Source organism: Schistocerca piceifrons, chromosome 1, assembly GCF_021461385.2.
Source record: "Schistocerca piceifrons isolate TAMUIC-IGC-003096 chromosome 1, iqSchPice1.1, whole genome shotgun sequence".
In the NCBI taxonomy this organism is placed as follows: domain Eukaryota; kingdom Metazoa; phylum Arthropoda; class Insecta; order Orthoptera; family Acrididae; genus Schistocerca; species Schistocerca piceifrons.
The window spans coordinates 1,018,365,946-1,018,384,331 of NC_060138.1; the positions used below are offsets into that span (position 1 = coordinate 1,018,365,946).

Genomic DNA, 18,386 nt, shown 5'->3' on the forward strand with positions numbered 1-18,386 from the left:
AATGCCGGTTGAACCGTGGATTATTCTATTCTGCGTAACCTAGCTTTCACCCTCAATGATGTGAAGACTAGTCAGAAAATCCACGTGCTTCCACGTCAAACTTTAGGTCTCCTTTCTCTGACATGATTATTGGCTTAGTTCAGAAACACGCAAGTCGCCGAAGCAGCACTCATCTAAAAGATATACGCCAGGCCACCGAGCCATACGAAATCGTATTTGGTTAAATTCTATTTTTTACACCATGCAGTTTCTTGTCTAAATCATTTTTGCAGTTCGTTCAGATTTTCTGAGGGCTTTACTACATGGTGAACGATAGCTGATACGCTGCAAACAATCTAAGAGCTGCTCAGACCTGTCTTGACTCTCACATCGAGGGAATTTCAAAGAGTAAGTTACACATTATTATAACAGGCAGGGAAGCTTTTACTACACTTCAAAGTGACACAGATACATGACACCATTTTTCAACATAATCACCAAGCATGCTTAGTCATGGAGCCATTTCAGCTTGCCTAAAAAATAGAATTCGCATTATACAAGATGTGGACTTCACGGCCGTTCGGCCTTGGGCAAACTGGTGGTGCCATTTCAGTACAGTTTGACGCGACATTGCATCTGGTCCACATACCGCCACAATTTGATGGTGAATGTATGCAGTTTAGCCCACAAGAATCCTGCTGTCCCGTGTACTTCAACATTGGAGTATCTTACTAGTTGCTACGCCGTTTCAGTCTCATCCGAACCGCAGCACAACTGTCTACAGGAAGCCTGGAACATGTTCACTCTTCTGACAATGCGCCACTCCTGTTTCACAATGATCTTGCTGTGAAATGACATGTGGATGTTACTTTCCGAATCCCTACGTAGATAAAGGACAGCAGGGCGTCTACAACGCTTCATTGGGAACCCTGGATATCACTAGTTCCACTAGATAATTTCCCATCTGTTACTACGAAATGTTGCCTTTTTCTAACCTGAATCTTAAATCCAGTCTCACAACTAAGACGATCCTCAATAGGCACACATTTTGATTAGAAGCTGCTTACGAAGAACGGATGCTGAGATGTTTCTGCGATTGACGGAGAAAGAAGCATCTCTACTGACACGTTAAAGCCATGTCTGACATCTGCTTTTCTGAGTCACTGCTGTTCTAATTGGGCCACTCATGTACGCTTCAGGGATCTATCCAAAGGTTCGAAGTTTTAACCCTTTTAATTTTGAAATTCGCGTTTCGAAAGCGGTTCTGGTTCGATACTTGCTGGGCAACTGATAATCAGCTTCTGATTGCGACTGAACAGTCATGTTCATAAACGATGGTTCTTTTCTTCGTCTTACTAACACTATAACTTACCTACTGTGTCGCTATCAACGCCAATAGCACGGAGAATGGCAAATTAGTGAACCTATTTTGCGGAGAAAACGGTAGAGATAACTTTTTTTATTTAAGTGTAATTACCGGGCCGGCCGAAACAGGCCAGATTTAAGTCTAAAACACAAGAGGACGATTGATACTGGTAGTGTTAGCTTCGTGGTACATCTCAGCTCTAATTTGTTTCCCTGACAATCAGACATGATTGGCTCTTAACAGAAACTCTCAGAACATGAAGCGAATTAATTTCCAGAAAGTATCGACATTTCTAGTTCAGTTTAGACTTTACTGATATTAAAAAATGCCTTGATGCCCATTTTTGTTTAAGTTTCAAGCCCAAGCTACTATGCTGAGTCGCAGAATACTTCTTGCCCGCAAGTGACGGCTGTCCGCCCATCTTCTCGCAGACCCTGCAATGACTCACTGGTACTCTGCCGTGCCCCCCCCCCCCCCGCAAAAAAAAAAAAAAAAAAAAAAAAAAAAAAAAAAAAATCACTAGTTACACCCAGCCACCACAACATCCTTCCACGACTCTGCCTCGCACGCCTCATCTCATTCGCATCTACAAGGGAAAGCAATTTGCCACGGCATCCCTGAAATTTACAAGTCTTGTTCTGCATTTTGCTTATAGCTGTTCACATGCTGCCGGCTGCGGATGGGAACAGCGAACAGGTGAGGACTCAAATTGTCATTCTTAAACTGTCAGATTTCGCAGCAAGACTGGTCGGTTATCGATCCAAGACACGATTTGTATCAGTATGAAGCTAGGCGTTCATGTTAACGAAGCTTTACATCGTTAAGTAAACTTTAGCGACAATATCTAGTGGGAACTCATTCGTCTACCGCGTAATTACTAGGAATATTTTCAGTCCAATTCTGATCTCATATCTTGCAGAGAAACTGTATAAAACTTCTGTCTAAAATATCTTACCATTACAATTTTCTTTTATCTTCAGGAAATTAGTTATATGCAAATGATGTACATCCACTCGTTTCTTCTATATCTCAAGACGAAAACTATTATATCTCACAGGAAGATCATTGTTTACTACTTGATTCACCAAGCAATATTAAGATACTGCAACAGTGGAGATTCATTTTATCGCATCTAATAGTTCTTTAGAGGGTCCACTAGATTTCAGAAGTTCAAATCAAATAGCAACGTGACAATGACAAAGTAAAAGCAGCTTTGTGCGAGATTCCATGCTCTTACACGTCATTACCACCTTACGCAGTTACAATTTAGGTAATCCTGTTTCACTGGTCGTGCCAGTTGAATACAGCAATTATGACAACAGTAGTGTGTCACCTTCACCTCGAGTGGTCCTGCCACCCGATAGAAATGACTCATGCTGTCTGAACGACCGACCGTGTTTCTGTACACAGTTTCACCAAGCGACGCTAAATAGCGGCAACCCTGGCTTAACAAGGACTTTCTTCAGACCGAACGGCATTCCAGCCGCGCTGAATCATGCTTGCAGTTATGCCTTCGTGGGTGGGAAACGTCGCAACACTTTCCTTATGTAAGTCACCTATTGTTTACTCAATTGCTGCCAAACTAATAACTCTTTTATTTCGCCTCGTTGTACAAGGTACACCGTCTATTTATGCAAACGAAGAAGACAAACTTGACAACATAAGCTATCCTCTCAAAGATGTTGGAAAGTTCATTTCACCTACATTTTAATCTTACATTTAGTAAATTTCAAACTTACCGACACAGTGTTTTCATAGAGATTTGTGTCTCTCCATTTCTGTAGCTGAAGAGCCCGTTACTATACAAATTTATAGAAAATATCAGTGCTTTCCCTGATTTCCCAGATTTTCTGTCTGCAGCCGAGGTAATGCCGTCTATATCTGTATTTCTACTGCTACCCTAGCTGTTATCTTTATGCGCATCGAGTGCAGATCTGATTTAGTCATTATCTGGATGCCAACCAAACTCTGTGACCAGTTTGGTTAGATTCCTCATTGCAAGAAATGTGTTCTCGATAACGAGAAGATGGCACACATCGGAAATGGAGAGAAGCTTCTGGTTACTTTCATATTGTTGTCTGTTCTGGAGACTTACGCCATCACATTAGCACAGCTATTTTCTGATAGTTTTCATGAAATTGATACGAGATTTGTGTGCAGATTTAATTATTCGGAGCTTATCAACCGACGTAGTTCCAAAATATTCCAAATCACATACTCATCCAGAGCTTTTTAAAATTCTAAGTAAAGTCGCATACAGAACGCGTAACGTTCACGCTATCTAATTATACAAGGTACTGGTGGCAGTTTTATTATAATGCAAAACGAAATACCAACGAAAAACATTTTAAAGACCAGTCACTGATTTTTAAATGTGTCATTTGAAACAGAACCTTGTGTTTCTACGGAAAGAGTATTCCTGGTCGTCCAGATTAGAAATAAAACAATAGATCGATTTTCTATTTCATCAGACTGCCAATATTTTAATTTATGGAATATTACAGGTGCAACACCGGCTTAAATAGATATACGCCTATACTTCGGAAGCCATCTTAGCTGCATGTGTTGGTCATCTTGAATATGGGATAACGGTCGGTACTATATTTACCAGAGAAAAACGACGAACCCGTCAAACGTTTTCAGAAGTTATGTTATTTACATGACCAGCTTATGCATCTCAATGGCTGCGCGTGGTAGCCGCGCGGTCTACGACGCCTTGTCACGGTCCGTGCGGCTCTCCCCGTCGGAGGTTAGAGTCCCCCGTCTTGTGCGTGTGCGTCGTCCATAGCGTAAGCTAGTTTAAGTTATGTTAAGTGTGTAGGCTTAGGAACCGATTAGCTCAGCAATTTGGTCCCATAAGACCTTACCGCAAATTTCAAGTTTGCATTTCCAGGTCCTACGCACTCTATTTATAAAGAATCAGATACATCGATGTATGCATAACCGGAGCCATCAATACCTCGATTCCGTGTAATTGTAGATTGCATATTACGAAAACTTAATAGTGGCTTGAGTCTTCGAAGTACACACGCCACAAAATATTCACGGAATCGAGATATTGATGGCTCTGGTTATGCATGCATGCATGGATGATCTGATTCTCTATACATGGAGTGAGTAAAGGCATTAATGAGATGCCGAGACTGGTCGTGTAAATAAAATAACTTATGAAACAACCGTATGTTTTCAGGATTTTTCTTTGTTAAAAAACTTAGATGTAGGCGGAGAGTACGTCGACATCCACTACTATTTCTCCATTATCTATTCCACTCTACGATTATGCTCGAGAACTATTGGCGACAGTCTGCAAGAGCTCGAATTTCACCGACTTCGCTGACGTTTTAATTTCGTGACGCGAGAAGAAGTAATCTGTAGTCAGACTCTAAAGTGCTTTTTTTACTGCAAGTTTTATGTCTTCTTTCTACTTTAGATAGCGCTGGGCGCACATTCTGAGAATTTTTCGGACGTACTATTCATTGATCGCCAGTAACGTAATGGAACAATAATGGATACTTGCAGCCATTTATACGCAATATTCACATTTATGGTGAGAACTGCCAGTCCCTGTTCTAAATGTATATTATCTTAAAGTTTTCCTGCATTTCGTTACAATTTTCTGGCGATGCCAGAACAGCGTCCGCCGAGAGCCTGAGAGTTTCCGCCTTTATCTACCGCTCATATGATAGCCCAAGACAATCACTACGTGCTTAATAATATGTTGCTCTACCTCTGGATCAATATACAGCAGCGACTCTGCATGGCATGGGTCCGCCAAGTTCTTGGTAGGTTTCCAGATAAATATGGCACCAGGCATATACGCACGGATCACCCATTTTCACGTAAGTTACGAGCCAATGGTTTGTGGTCGTGTTGCTGACTATCTCAAGGACTAAATGTTGGGTTTAACGTCCCGTCGACATCGAGGTTATTAAGAGAGGGAGCACAAGCTCGGATTAAGTAAAGGATGGGGAAGGAAATTGCACGTGCCCTTTCAAAAGAACCATCCCGGTATTTGCCTGGAGCGATTTAGGGAAATCGCGGAAAACCTAAATCTGGATGGCCGAACGCGGGTTTGAATTGTCGTCCTCCCGAATGCGAGTCCAGTGTGCTAACTGCGCCACCTCACTGGCTGCCGATCGCGTCCCAGACGTGTTCCATCGTCTTCAGATCAGAGGAAATCCATTTCAAAGACATCAACGGTAGTTCACCGTCATACCCCTCAAACAACACGATTCTGGCCTTGTTCTATGGACAGTTATCCTGCTGGAACGAAGACATTAAGAATGGAGGGAAACAAGTGGTCCGCAATAACGGTTACGTAGTCCGTTTCTGCCATAATGTCTTCGATTACCACCGCAGGTCCCACGAAGGCCCAACGTAATTGTTCCGAATAGCATAATACTGTTCAAACAAATTTCGGGCTTGCAGCCGGTCGTCGTTGAATACTTCGCACGATATTTCAACTGGGCACCTGCCAGTCATCTTCAGGTGAGCCGTCGCAGACTGACGAAAACGTCATAGCGTACTGTAACTATTGTGCGCATGCGTCGAAAACTTGATAGTTGAACCACACTGCCCGCCGGCAGCGCCCTCGCTGGTGGAATAGCGGAACTCAGTCGCCCTCTGCGTTGCTGTTTGCCACGGCCGTCGACGCACTCTGTCTTCTTCGATTTGAGCAAATCGTGGAGATGATGGGATTCCATGCACTGTCCAGCTGGTAGCCGCTGTCACGGTTTAACAGATTTTCCGCCAGTCGTATTTCTACGGATTCTTTAATAATGGAGTCCCAGAAAGACGTTGCTGTGGACAAAATCATTGTTTTGTCGTACTCCATTGAATGTCCAGTAGAAATACAATGTTCAGCAATAGCGGAATTGCTTGGTTGCAAAAGGTTGGTGGTAACGATGTTCAGTGCAGAGTTCTTTCACGGTGCGTGTTGTTTGACCTATGTAAGCCATACCACATTGGCACGGTATCTTGTAAATTCCGGCCTTTCGTAGTAACAGATTGGCCTTAACTGAACCCACAAGGTTCGCAATCTTCGATGGTGGGCGGAAAACCACTTTTACCTGAAACTTTCGGAGGATTCTTGCTATTTTAAACGAAGTGTTGCCAACGAAAGGAAGAAAAGCTAAAGATTGTTCCGGCATGTTCTCTTTATTCACTTCCTGCTTCTTAGTTTTAACTGTTAGTGCCCGGTTAATCTGCCGGATGGAATACCCATTTTCGCTGAATACTGTCTTTAGATAGGCGAGTTCTTGAGGTAAGCTATCTAGACCTGAAACAGTATGAGCTCTATGAACAAGTGTTTCACAGCATAATACTGTCGCCGCCGCCACCCCCCCCCCCCCCTAACGGATGGTGTAACAAGAAACAACAGGGGTAGAATTATCAACAATCCAGCTCCAGCGTCTATGATGCTGTGCCCACTGCGATCGGTACTGATGTTTGAGTCAACATAAGCCGTCTGTTGGAGAGCCCCTTGTTCAACAATGTGCGCTGGAAGGTGTGCTCCGAAAAGCTTGTGCCTGCTCAGCACTGTATGCTGTCGTCCGATCTGCCACAGATCGCCGGGTATCCCGCTTTCCAAAGTAGACAAGCCTCCGATCTCAACATTTTGTGACGAGGCGTGGACGTCCTAAAACTTGTCACCTATTCGTAGGCTCAAGGTCCGATCACTTTCCGTAGACGCTCAAAACAGTAACACGCGAGAAGTTGACCGATTTCGTTGTTTCCGAGATGCTCATTGCCAGGCGTCGAGCCATAATACTCCCTTTGTCAGAGTCTTACGTCAGTTATGACATTTGTGGCCCGTATCGTCGCTAGAATGATTTCTCATTCCTCTCTGCTCCTCTTGTGTACTTTCCTTACGGCATCAAATGCTCCGACCGCCATTAAGCAGTATTCAGTCGGGCGACCAACAGCGTTTTGACTTATCAATGTTTATCGATAATAGTAATTGCTCCATTACACTCCCTTTTTGTTATGTTCCATCTTGCGTGGCTGAATGTGAAATTGGGAGAACTATGAAATAGTTCTGCTTGTAGTCACTTCAGTTAAGGCGGTCCGCTGGCAATCGAGCGGGAAGCGTTACTACCGAGAAATGCTGTCGCCACAGCCGCGCTGAGTCGATCGCCGAGGGCCCAGTAACCAGAAAAACCGAGGTTCCGCTTGCGGCAATCCGTTGCAAGAACTGCACTTCGGCTGAGCCCATAGACGTGGGCCCCACAGGGGCGCGGCTATGTCTGTGGGCGGTGCGTCAGCACATTCTGAAGCTCGGCTGACGACACTGCCACAGTACGGCTAGGGGACCACTCACCAGCTGACGGGACAGATTCGTCCTGACTTTCCTTATACCGAGAGGGTAAGGTAAGAGTGCCATGACGTAGGTGTATTTCGAGAATACAGCTTTATGCACGTACACTCTTATCAAGAATCACGCAATTAAAACTAAAATGACAAATTTGTTTTCAGGGTTCAGTTGTGCAATCAGCAATATTACTTACTAGCACCGAATACCGTTTTCAGTTATCTGGTCATGTTTATTTTATGTTACTATGGAGACACGATACCGGCTTATAGTCAGGAGGCTTCAGAATGTTCTCTTTTCGACGATAGCAGTAAAAATCACGCACTGCACCTGGCCAGTGACGGAACATCTCCCACGGCTCTAGGGATAGTACCAATCTAGTCTAAAATCAGACATCAAGGAAGAGAGAAAGTCTGAACCCTGATGTCCGAGTACTGCTGCTATCCATTCCGCCCCTACAAGTTCATATGTTTGGGAGGAGACCACACTGACAAGTTTTTCTGAAACCATGGGTCATTTAATCCGTACGATTTTCGTGGTATTGAAACTGATGTCAAATTTTATTTTCGGTTTGATATTTCAAGTCATGGGTTGCTTTACGACGATATAGCTGTAGACATACTTCCGCCTTCAACTACATAGCGTTCATCTTGTAGAATCAGTACCAAACTGTTTTGAAACTCTCACAGTGAAAGAAATTTCATCAATATGAAAGTGAGTATAGCGACACCCATTGTGGCTGACCATTCGTGCGCCAATTCTCCAAATAGTGTACTGAAGCCGGTATATAGCTCCAGAGGCATTTACTGCTTAACGCCACCTGCTCTTATTTTAATATGACCGCCCCCAAAGGGGACAATTTTTCTTCCACTTAGGCTGGTTGTTTAGGTGATTATCATTTTTAGATTGTGTCAAGTTTTGCTATTAGAGAAACAAGATGCCACTTTCAAATTTCACACTGAAGGAGAAAGACGGTGACAAACGCAGACACTTGGTTCTGCGACGTGATTGTTTTTAGACACTGGTTTAATTCGAAAGGGCCGCAATTCGAATCGCGGTCAGACTTTATGTATTCCGTGGCTTCTTTAAACACGTATGGCACATTATGAGATGCTTCATTTCAAAAGGACACGATTTCCGTTCCCGTCCTTTCCCAGCTTGAGCCTTTACTACTACCATAATGGCCTTCATGCCGACGGAGCGTGAAACGTCGATCATTCTTACTTCAGTATGGTGTGAACATTTTTTGCATCAAGCGACTTCGACATCGAACGAACAGAACGGACGTTCAACACCAAGCATCCTCATTCCTCCTAACTTTATCACTACGACAGGCTCCACGCAATTCCTGGAGCATATACTTTGAGCTCATGCTGTCTGGTGCTCGTTTACTTCCCTTTGGAGTTTCCTAGCATAGCAAAAGAAGTCTGCCGACAAACCACATTTAAGTGCTTTGTGGATATGTTATGCAGTATTTGGTTAAAACGATGTCCTAGTCCTTTACCACCAGGTAACAAAATTTTTATGTCGCACTTTCAAGTTGGCATCATTTCACTATGGGCGTATAGTGCCATCTCTTTACAATTCAGCAAGGTCCCAAGTACTTCTGCTTAACATTCAAATGACGAATGAATGGCTCGCTTAATTGTAAAACATTGAAATCTACCCAAGACGAAAATAGTGAATGCTTTACCGAAGGCAGCAATTAGAAATATGAGCGCAATGACAAGGGTAAGATGTTTGTTGGTTTGCGTTGTCCACTCGCATACTTTAGTTACCAACTATCCTTAGATGAAGACAGAAAACTGACTGCGCCTTAACACGGAATTCCTGCTTGAGTTGACAGTTTGCCCTAATGAAGACTAAACTGCTTGACCTTGGCTGGGGTTCGGCTGCAGCCGGAGTACAATTGGTTCTGAAGACAGCGGGCAATTGTGGCCGATGCGGGAGTTGGCTCGTCGTTCACATCTCTGAAGTGGAAGAGGCCAGACGGAGAATTCCACTTCTGCGTTATCGCGACTAGGTTCCAGACAGTCGTCCCGTTATCGATGTTTGTCCGCCACCTGCGTACTTAAGACAGAGATCTCATCTGCGCTGATAATTGCGTTGTGTAACTGCCAGTTTTGCTTTCTGTATGGCAGTGCCACCTATATTCCATCTCGGAAATACGACCGCCGTTTACTCGTTTCACGTGTAGAAGTCGCCAGTGCGGCGGCGTCGTCGAGTGCCTGCAGCGTCCATGAACGATGGCATGCGAATCGTAAAACTAACCGCTGTCTTCCCAGTCAGTAACGAGTCGTGCACCTGTCCGACCGGACACATCGTCAATGCGGGAGAACAGCGTCGGCACTATGAAGTTATTGTTCATCTTCCACAACCTGAAAGACTTCCCTATTCTCCTGTTTGCGTCGTCTCGCGTTAAGACCTGTACGCTGGACGTATAAGTTACTGTAAAGTTACTAGTTTTTCGCAACCGCCTAAACGCGGTATTACTCTTCCAGGCTTTTACGCATCGAAATTGCTGAAAATGCTTTTACAGGCTACTCACGACAGTTATCAATAAAGGTTTTGATCTTTTCCCACTATATATGCCGGTAGCACAAACTATTTCACCAGACAACACAAAGAGGTCAACACGCTTTCAGTGATGGCATTTACCCCTATGATACAAGTAATGTTTTATCAATTCGTATGTAACCTGGCGAATATTGAGCTGATCACTTTTTTTAAACTCGAAAACTAGCGCTACTTTTACACCCATTAAGTTTGCATGTGTCATCAAGGACCTACCACTAATAAAGTAGAATAGTGTTCATACAATGCAGACTTTGGTGGTCGGTATTTATATCCGTTATTATAGTTTTTTTTTTGCGTGTCAGGCCGTCGTCTAGGCATCTTTGCCTAACGTTTCGTTGTCTTCTGCGCGCGAAATCGTTGAAGGCTATAAAGACGTAGTCAGTTAACTTCCAAACTTAAGCTTGTCTAGCTGCTTACGGCTAACTAGGGACGTCTTTGCAGGCTGAGGGTGTTGCCTCAATAGGTGACCGAACTGTAGACCACATCCTAACGTGCATAAAACCAGCGTCACTAAGGACAAAACAATGTTCATCTGGTTACTTTAAACCACAGAAATTACATAGGTATTTACGAGACCATTCAGTAATGTTACAAATAAATGAATTAGCCTTATAAAGTCTGCCTATTTCCCGAACTACGAATAAATCCGTATCGATATGTGCATCAATTACATTACGTTAATTACGTCTATGTGACAATTGCAGATGTTTGGGTTATGTTGCGATCAATTGTGCGGTCATCAGCGCCCGTACAAAGTCCCAATTTTTACACAGTCCAAGTTTTTCCACAGTCCAATTTAGCCACTGACACAAATGACTATGAAATAACACAAACGCCCAGTCCCCGGGAGAAGAAAATTCCAACACGGCCGGGAGTCGAACCCGGAACCCCGTGACCCAGAGGCAGCAACGCTAGCCACTACACCACGAGCCGCGGACAAGTGCAGAAAAACCACAAATCTTAGATCTGGAGTGCAGTCCTCGAGCAATCAGATTTTTTCTGTGTATAGTGCTTTCAGTCCGGCATTGGTGTTTTTAATGCGGGAAACGCTAGATTGTTCCATGAGTAGAAGACCACGTGAAACTGCAGATCCTCCCATAGGATGGATAAATTTTAAAGGTCGGAGAAAGACAAGCGTGTGATTCGTTCAATAGAACAATGGCCAAAAAAGTACTGCGTGGTAACGGTTTGAAGACAACTTTATATTTACAAGTTTAGATAAGAAGCCTTAACGGTATGCAGTTCAACGTTCGTAGGACCAAGAAACTGCCCGAATAGCAACCATTTCTCTAAATCTTTGTTGGCTTGTCGGAAGCCTTTAATATCCGTAACTGATAGTGTCGCTTTGGTCAATTTAGTCAATTACCTACAGTGTTCTGGACGTTCGTAAATGTTGGTCTAAAGATTAGACTTTCAGCTGAGTAATTACTGAAGACAATGCACATGTACAGCATTCTGGGAATACAGTTTGATGTTGGGCCTGCAACCGACCCGCTTCCAATAGAATGGACCTCTGGAGTATACTCTGTGGTTCTACGATATCTAAAGAACGTCTTTGGATACGATGCATATAGTGATTTAATGTCAAAAGGCCCCTACACGGGCACCAACTTATCGGTCAATCTACTGACCAATTTCGTTGCAGCCTAATGTTCTACCTGACCGACTCAGTGGTTAGTGCGCCGTACTGTTGTGGTTTACCGTAAGTTTATTTTGTTCTACGAAATGTCTTAGTTTTACACAAACTGCGATTTGTCTTGGCTGTTTTAGAGACAACAAGGTCAAAAAAGCCAGGAGAAAGTTGTGGGCAAAGAAGTGGCTAATGCAAGGAAAGGAATTTACCCCTGCTCTGTTAATGAAGTAGCTGGAGCCAGTGATTTTTCGTAGTTATCTAAGAATGGACGAATCGTACATTTCGGCGCTGCTGAATATCAAACCATTCTTAACGAAAAAGAAGTTTTGAGAGTGTATGCTGCGAGGAGAGGCTGAGCTGCATTATGATTTCTAGCCAGTGGCAGAAGTTAATAGGACCTCAGATTCAGTGCTGTTGCATTTCCACAATTATCAAAATTGTTCCTGAAAAAACGTGATTTATAGTTTACTGCAAAAATACGTCATGGTAAAGGAAAATAAGAGACGTTCATGTAAACGTTATGTACGTAGCATAAAATATGGGCAGTAAATTTAAGAAACATTTCAGTTCGTAGGAGTACTCATTTTAGCGGCGCATATGTAATAAATGACAGATAAGAAGTGAATCTTTTAGCAACTGTCAGAAATGGGGAAAAAATAGCTCTTCATAGCAGATGGCTTTGATAGGATAGTCTATAATGCTTACAACAGTGAAGCAACTATTTTACGAATTAACTTCCACTCAATGTCGATATTTCGGCTTCTAGATTTCATTTCCTCATGTGTATCAGAAAAAACCTAGAAACAGAAATACGGGAGGTAGACGGACTTTGACTATTTGCCATACGAAACCTTTGTGAATTCGTTAAAAAATGAAAAGGTGATTCATTTCTTGCACTTTTATTGCTCTACTCCTCGTCCATATCCCGCAAATATCTGCAGTTCTATGTTTCTTCGGAAACTCAAAATTTCATCCGCCTCGCACCCTGTTACGTATAAGCATTTAATGCCGCGCGCAGTAACTTAAGAACTTTTGTTGGGCGGACGGCACTACACACGGCACAGTTTGGGTGGTCCTACCGGCCGACGTCTTCAATTGTTGCAATTAAGGCTCTTAGTCACAGAAAATCGTTGTTTGGTCCTTGCCAATGGACTGAGTTGTTGCCCTGCGTTGTTGACTCGTGTCGAGAGAAACAGTTTGACTCCTTGCAGAGAGCAGTAGTCAGTATGTCGAACCCCGCCCCTCAAGCTGTTTTTCTCTTAAGAGCCGCGAGATTACACCTGGCGAATGCTGATCGCGCCCAGCTGTGCCGCTGGAGGGTGGACCCGCCCAACGGCTCTGAGGAGCCACGTGGCGGCCAGGTGTGGCTCGCCTTACGAGCGCCTGCGCCACGGGCATACAAAACGGGCTGCGCCAGTCGCCTCTTCCAAAGGCCCCTCCGAACAGGCAGCAGGTGTGACGCGACGTGAAGTGACGCACGCTCCAAACCTTTTGAGCGCTCCCCGCTCCATACGTGCCCTATTTGCACAACTTCCTCGCCACAGCTGGCTGTTCTTTCCCGCACCCAAACTCACAAATGTGCGCGCGTAAATCTGACAAGTGAACTATGCTCCCTCCAACCTGTAGGCTGCTGAAGTGACCACTTTATCAGTGCAGGGTTCACGTATTTACTGTTCGATACACATAACATCAAGGCAAATTTAATTTTTTTGAAAAATTTTTCACCAGACCGAAAGTTAGTTTGAGCATCTTAGTGGCATACTAGGCGTAGTATCACTGCTCTTGCCTTCCCCCGAACTATGAACGTACGCAACCAGTTATAGAGAACCTTGCAGTCTAAAATGGATTCCGAGGCGTGGAACAACTAAGTATCGCTGATATACAATCGACCTCAGAAGTGTGGAAGCTACACGCGCGCTTCCATTCGCCACTATTGCAAGAGGAATACGTTCAGATAACGGTAAGGACATAGGCTTGTCGGGAAGGTACGTAGAAGGGGCACCACAAGCTACTCATATAAGGACAAATTAGGATTTAGTTTGTCCTTTGCAGAGCGGTAAGTCTTTCTAGGCAGAAACTTCGAAAACCACTCAGCAACACATACTGGACGGTAATTGGAAACATTAACATCCTTCCTGTTGCAGAGGAGGGAAAGGAACCATGAAGAAAACTCCAAGATTAGGGCTTTATGTGCCGTCATATAGGCCATTAGAGGCATATGACTAGCTCAGATTGGGGAACAAATCCGTTCATTCAATTTCAAGTAGACCATTCCATTGTTCACCGTGAGCTATAAAGAAAACTCGTGAAAGAGTCCAGTTTCATACCACTCCGTCACATTCACTGATACAGAGACTACAATAATAGTTATCAGCAGACCTCGACAGGCAATGTAAATGCGTAGTTCATCAAACCTCGTACTATTACATTGAGAAACTATTTCCGTTCACTAGGTCAGAACGCTAAAAGAGTTATGGTGTTCAACAGCTGCAGAATATCTGCAATAAATCACATATTACCGTGAATCAATTTAGACTATTTCTACCATTTTTTTTAAAACCACTGTTCCTTACACCGCAAGAGGAAAACCGTCTTTCATCTTATCCCCTAACACTCTCCATAACATTTCTTGTTATTACCGAACTTCAAATGAAAAAGCCTGGTATTTTTTCAGCGCTTTTATTGTAGAACTTAATGCTGCACTGCGTCTCTATTGCAATAGATTTAGCATAACTGAACTAAATGGTCCAGCTTCGATCAGTCAAAGTTCATTTCTGAACTTTGTAGGGATAAGAACTGTTTCAACTAACTAGCATGCACGTTGCATGATTCTCGCATTATCGCTACGATAAGGCTATGTTCGAAAGTAAGTGTCGCTGGTTTTGTCACCATTCTATTCTGACGACGTATTCAAAACCCAGAAAAATATTCTGAAGGGCATCTCCGAATTCTAGCTTTAAGGAATCGATGAAGCTATTTGAACAAGGTACATTTTTTAGAATCGTTCTATGTGACACCGAAGCAAAGTCTTATTAACAACCAAAACAAAGTTGGAAAAATATGTAAAAGCGCTCTACACTTGGGCTTCGACTATGACGAGATAAGTACAACAGCTTCTTAACGGACATAATTTTTTATTGGATTACAGCTTCCTCAAAGTCTAAGAAACTTTCTCAACTACAGTCTGAACTTAAGTTTCAAGCAATCCTTATTCACATAGAAATCTAGTGTAAAGTAATGCTATTTGTGGGCACTGCGTCCACAATTATGTGGAATTTATTTTCTTTCCCCTTTAAAATTGTTTCATGAACTAAATCTCAAAATGGTATGGCATATATTACTGAAATGATTCTTCACGTTTAATGGGCAAGTCTGCTTCAGAAATTGCGGTGGCTGCAACACTGCCACAGTGATTTCAAGTTCTAGAGTCGCGTCAACACTCAGTATTAGCATGTCTAATGTGGGACACACACTGATTATCGCGACTTTGGTAGATGGTGCATTACCGGATACCGGCAGCAAAGTGCTAACCAGTCACGGCTCAGTGTCGGGTTCTTGCAGTCTGCACACCATTTAACAGTTTCGCAAAACACGACTCGTTTCCACTCAATGTTTGTTTAATTTTAGAGAAGACCCGACAATTTTAGTGCCACGAGCGGTATTCACATCGGGACGTGGCCGTGTCCCTTTACCGCAGCGACCACGCACAGATACAGGTAATTCACAAGGTCGCGGCACAGTAGGCAGATGCGCGCACTCGAGGTCGCGTCCCAGCGGACACACCTCCGGAAGACGGCGTTATCAGCAGAGGGCGCACTATCTGCGTATGCGTCAGCTCACCTGGTTGCTGGTCACGACAGGTACACTCTACTCCGGGTGGGTGTCTTCTCGTGTCTTGCGTCGCGGCAGGCCCGTTGCTGTCGAGTGAGGACTGCCGGGGGGATCAGCGCCGGATAGTTCTAACCCCGCTGTGACGTAACGTTCGCGCCGACCAATCGCGCCGCGCCGCGGCAGCGCGCAAGAAGCGCCCAAGAGCCGCAGCGCCCGCCCTAAAACTAGGCAGCGAGCCCGGATGGCGCGCCTGCCTTCGAATTGCCAATTAAAACAATTGGGATGCTTTCTTGGCGGGAATACCGCAGTCCTTGCAGCGTCCGCCCCGTCCAACTGAAAAATACGTCCGCAACGGGGATGCAAGTTCGGGCATTGACCCACGGCCATTAAGCAAATTACGGGGTTTGCCACCTCACGTTATCTTCAATCTGCTGTGTAATTCATTCAGAACTTTTATTTACAGATCTCAGTTATGGAGATGAATCAGTACAGTGTTTCCCGAGTATCGAAAGTCGCTGAAGACACCATACACCACGTCTCAACAAGGAGAGTCGTTCTTTGAACGCTGTTTTAAGATTTCGTCCAGAGTAGCTTCAAGTACCTCGATAAAATATTTCTTAAGAAACAATATTATATATTCAGTAAATCCAATGCAAGATGGCGTTTCAGATAACTTGCCGACCGTACACTGCAGCGTTGTTACAAAGATTTTACAGGATGATTCAAAAGTCGTGTCACATAGGTCAACGTCACATTTCAGCGATGTGACAGGAACGATCATTCAATGCAAAAATTATCAAGTAAACAAGGGCTCTAAAACGCATACTTTAAGAGATTTTTGCACGAATACTTTCTGCTGAAATGGCAATATTTGCTTTCCAATGTATTTTGACGCTCAGATAGCAACACGTCTAATAAGTTGTTATATCTAGCGCTAACTTTTATCCTGTTTAACCACTTCTTTTAAATTTAACTAATATGTACTGAAGATCTGAAAGTGTTTCACAGAAAAAGCTTCAAGAAAGTACTTTAAAGTGTGCAGAATCCGAAACTACAACAGCAAGAACATAAATTTAACAGTTGCATGCAGCCTAAAATAATTCAAAAATTTCATAGCGATTGAATCCAGGTTCAAAGAAAGACAGTGAACCATCGGACCTACAAAAAGTCTTCACAATAAATCAGCGAATGCTTTCAAACAATCTTTAAGTGGAAGAAAGCATTTTGATATTCTTCGCGTTCGATATAACTAAACCCAAAATTAACGTTTCCTAATATCATTTTTACAGATTTAAGATTGATATCTGCAAGGAAATGACGACGGGAAATAATTTACTTATAAACGGTCTAATTGCTTTTAGTCAGCTTCTTGTATTGATGACTCATAACAGAAAAACTACATCAGCTCTGTGGTTTACCGTTTTCCTCGTTCGGAACTCGCGCGTTTGAAATGACGTTGAATTCTTCCTGAAGACTACCTAGATAACGTGTTGCGCAATGCTGTTTCGCCACTCGATATTATCTTATCACTCCAAAGAACAGAATAAATGTATTAAAACGTTTAACATCACGTGTAATCGAAGGTGACTCATTGATCGTACAAACGTTATGTAAAACATGGTCTTAGTGGTTTCAGTGTATCAGGAAAGCTTACCTCTTAATAGTCTCGAGCTTTCAACGAAAATTTCTAAACGGTACGAAATTCAGCTTTCATACTTCAAGCTCAGATGCAGTGACAGTGCGTTCTCTTTGAGCCAGTTATCGAAATACTCTACTGCAAGACGTTACCCTATTTCAGTAGTTCATTGGTATCACGCGTACAGTATAACAACTTTCACTATGTTCTCTTCATTTCGTTTCACGATTTCAGAAAGAAACGCCGAAAATTTCTGAAAAAACCTCAGCTATCATTTTGACAATCAAATACGCCATTCTAAGCATTAAGAGGATGTCCTTGGAAGTGCCTGTACATTCATTTAGCTTGGTGCAGTAATAATAAACATGAATGGAACTCCAACTAAATGTTCGATATTTAGTAAGAATAATTTAAGAGAAATGGAGACAGCGCAGAAACTCCAGCAATGACCCAATTTCTTTTCGAGAACAAGCGCTCCGTAAATGCCTTAGCTTGCCTGGTTTGTCCCGTGGACTGAGGTTCATAACACCACGTTTTCTTAATGGACAATGCAAACTTGTGTACTTATATAATTTACAACTTACATTGCGCATTTAGGTTCAGATGTAGTTATCAGCAGCATTTAAGAGATTATTGTCCATACCCTATTTCCTCTATGTGTAAGAACTCTTCCACATGGAGATGCATGAAACATTGAATTCTGTAATATGCCCTTTTGCTATCGTCATAAGCGGACTCTCCAATTTAAGCCTGGACTGGAGTAAAATATTCTAGCATTGCGGCAAAGCTGTCGTTTACAAGCAATTAAAGGGGAAGTACCATCAACAATGTTACTCTTTGTCGTCAGGATTCCGCATACTCAAACTGTTTTCCTTTCTGGGAGTGGAGGGACGGGTAATTGCTCAAACACTCATTCCCATTAACCTAGAGAAATTTAAAGAGTAATGGAAGAAAATAAATTCGGTCATCCTGCTCGGTGATTGTAAGGTTTGCTTATTAGTTAGGAAGTCTTGTATTAAAAACACTCAGACATTTAAGGGTGTGAAGTATGGAT

At 43.1% G+C, this 18,386-nt stretch overlaps 1 protein-coding gene across 1 annotated transcript in view; it reads right to left on the bottom strand.

Annotated features, from left to right (window-relative positions):
- LOC124711332 (arginine kinase) overlaps positions 1-15,853 on the bottom strand; it is a 38,121-nt gene extending 22,268 nt beyond the window's left edge. The window contains exon 1 of the mRNA XM_047241395.1: positions 15,706-15,853. The gene's annotated coding sequence lies outside the window, so the exon portion shown is untranslated. The remainder of the gene's footprint in view (positions 1-15,705) is intronic.
- Between the last annotated feature and the right edge of the window lie 2,533 nt (positions 15,854-18,386).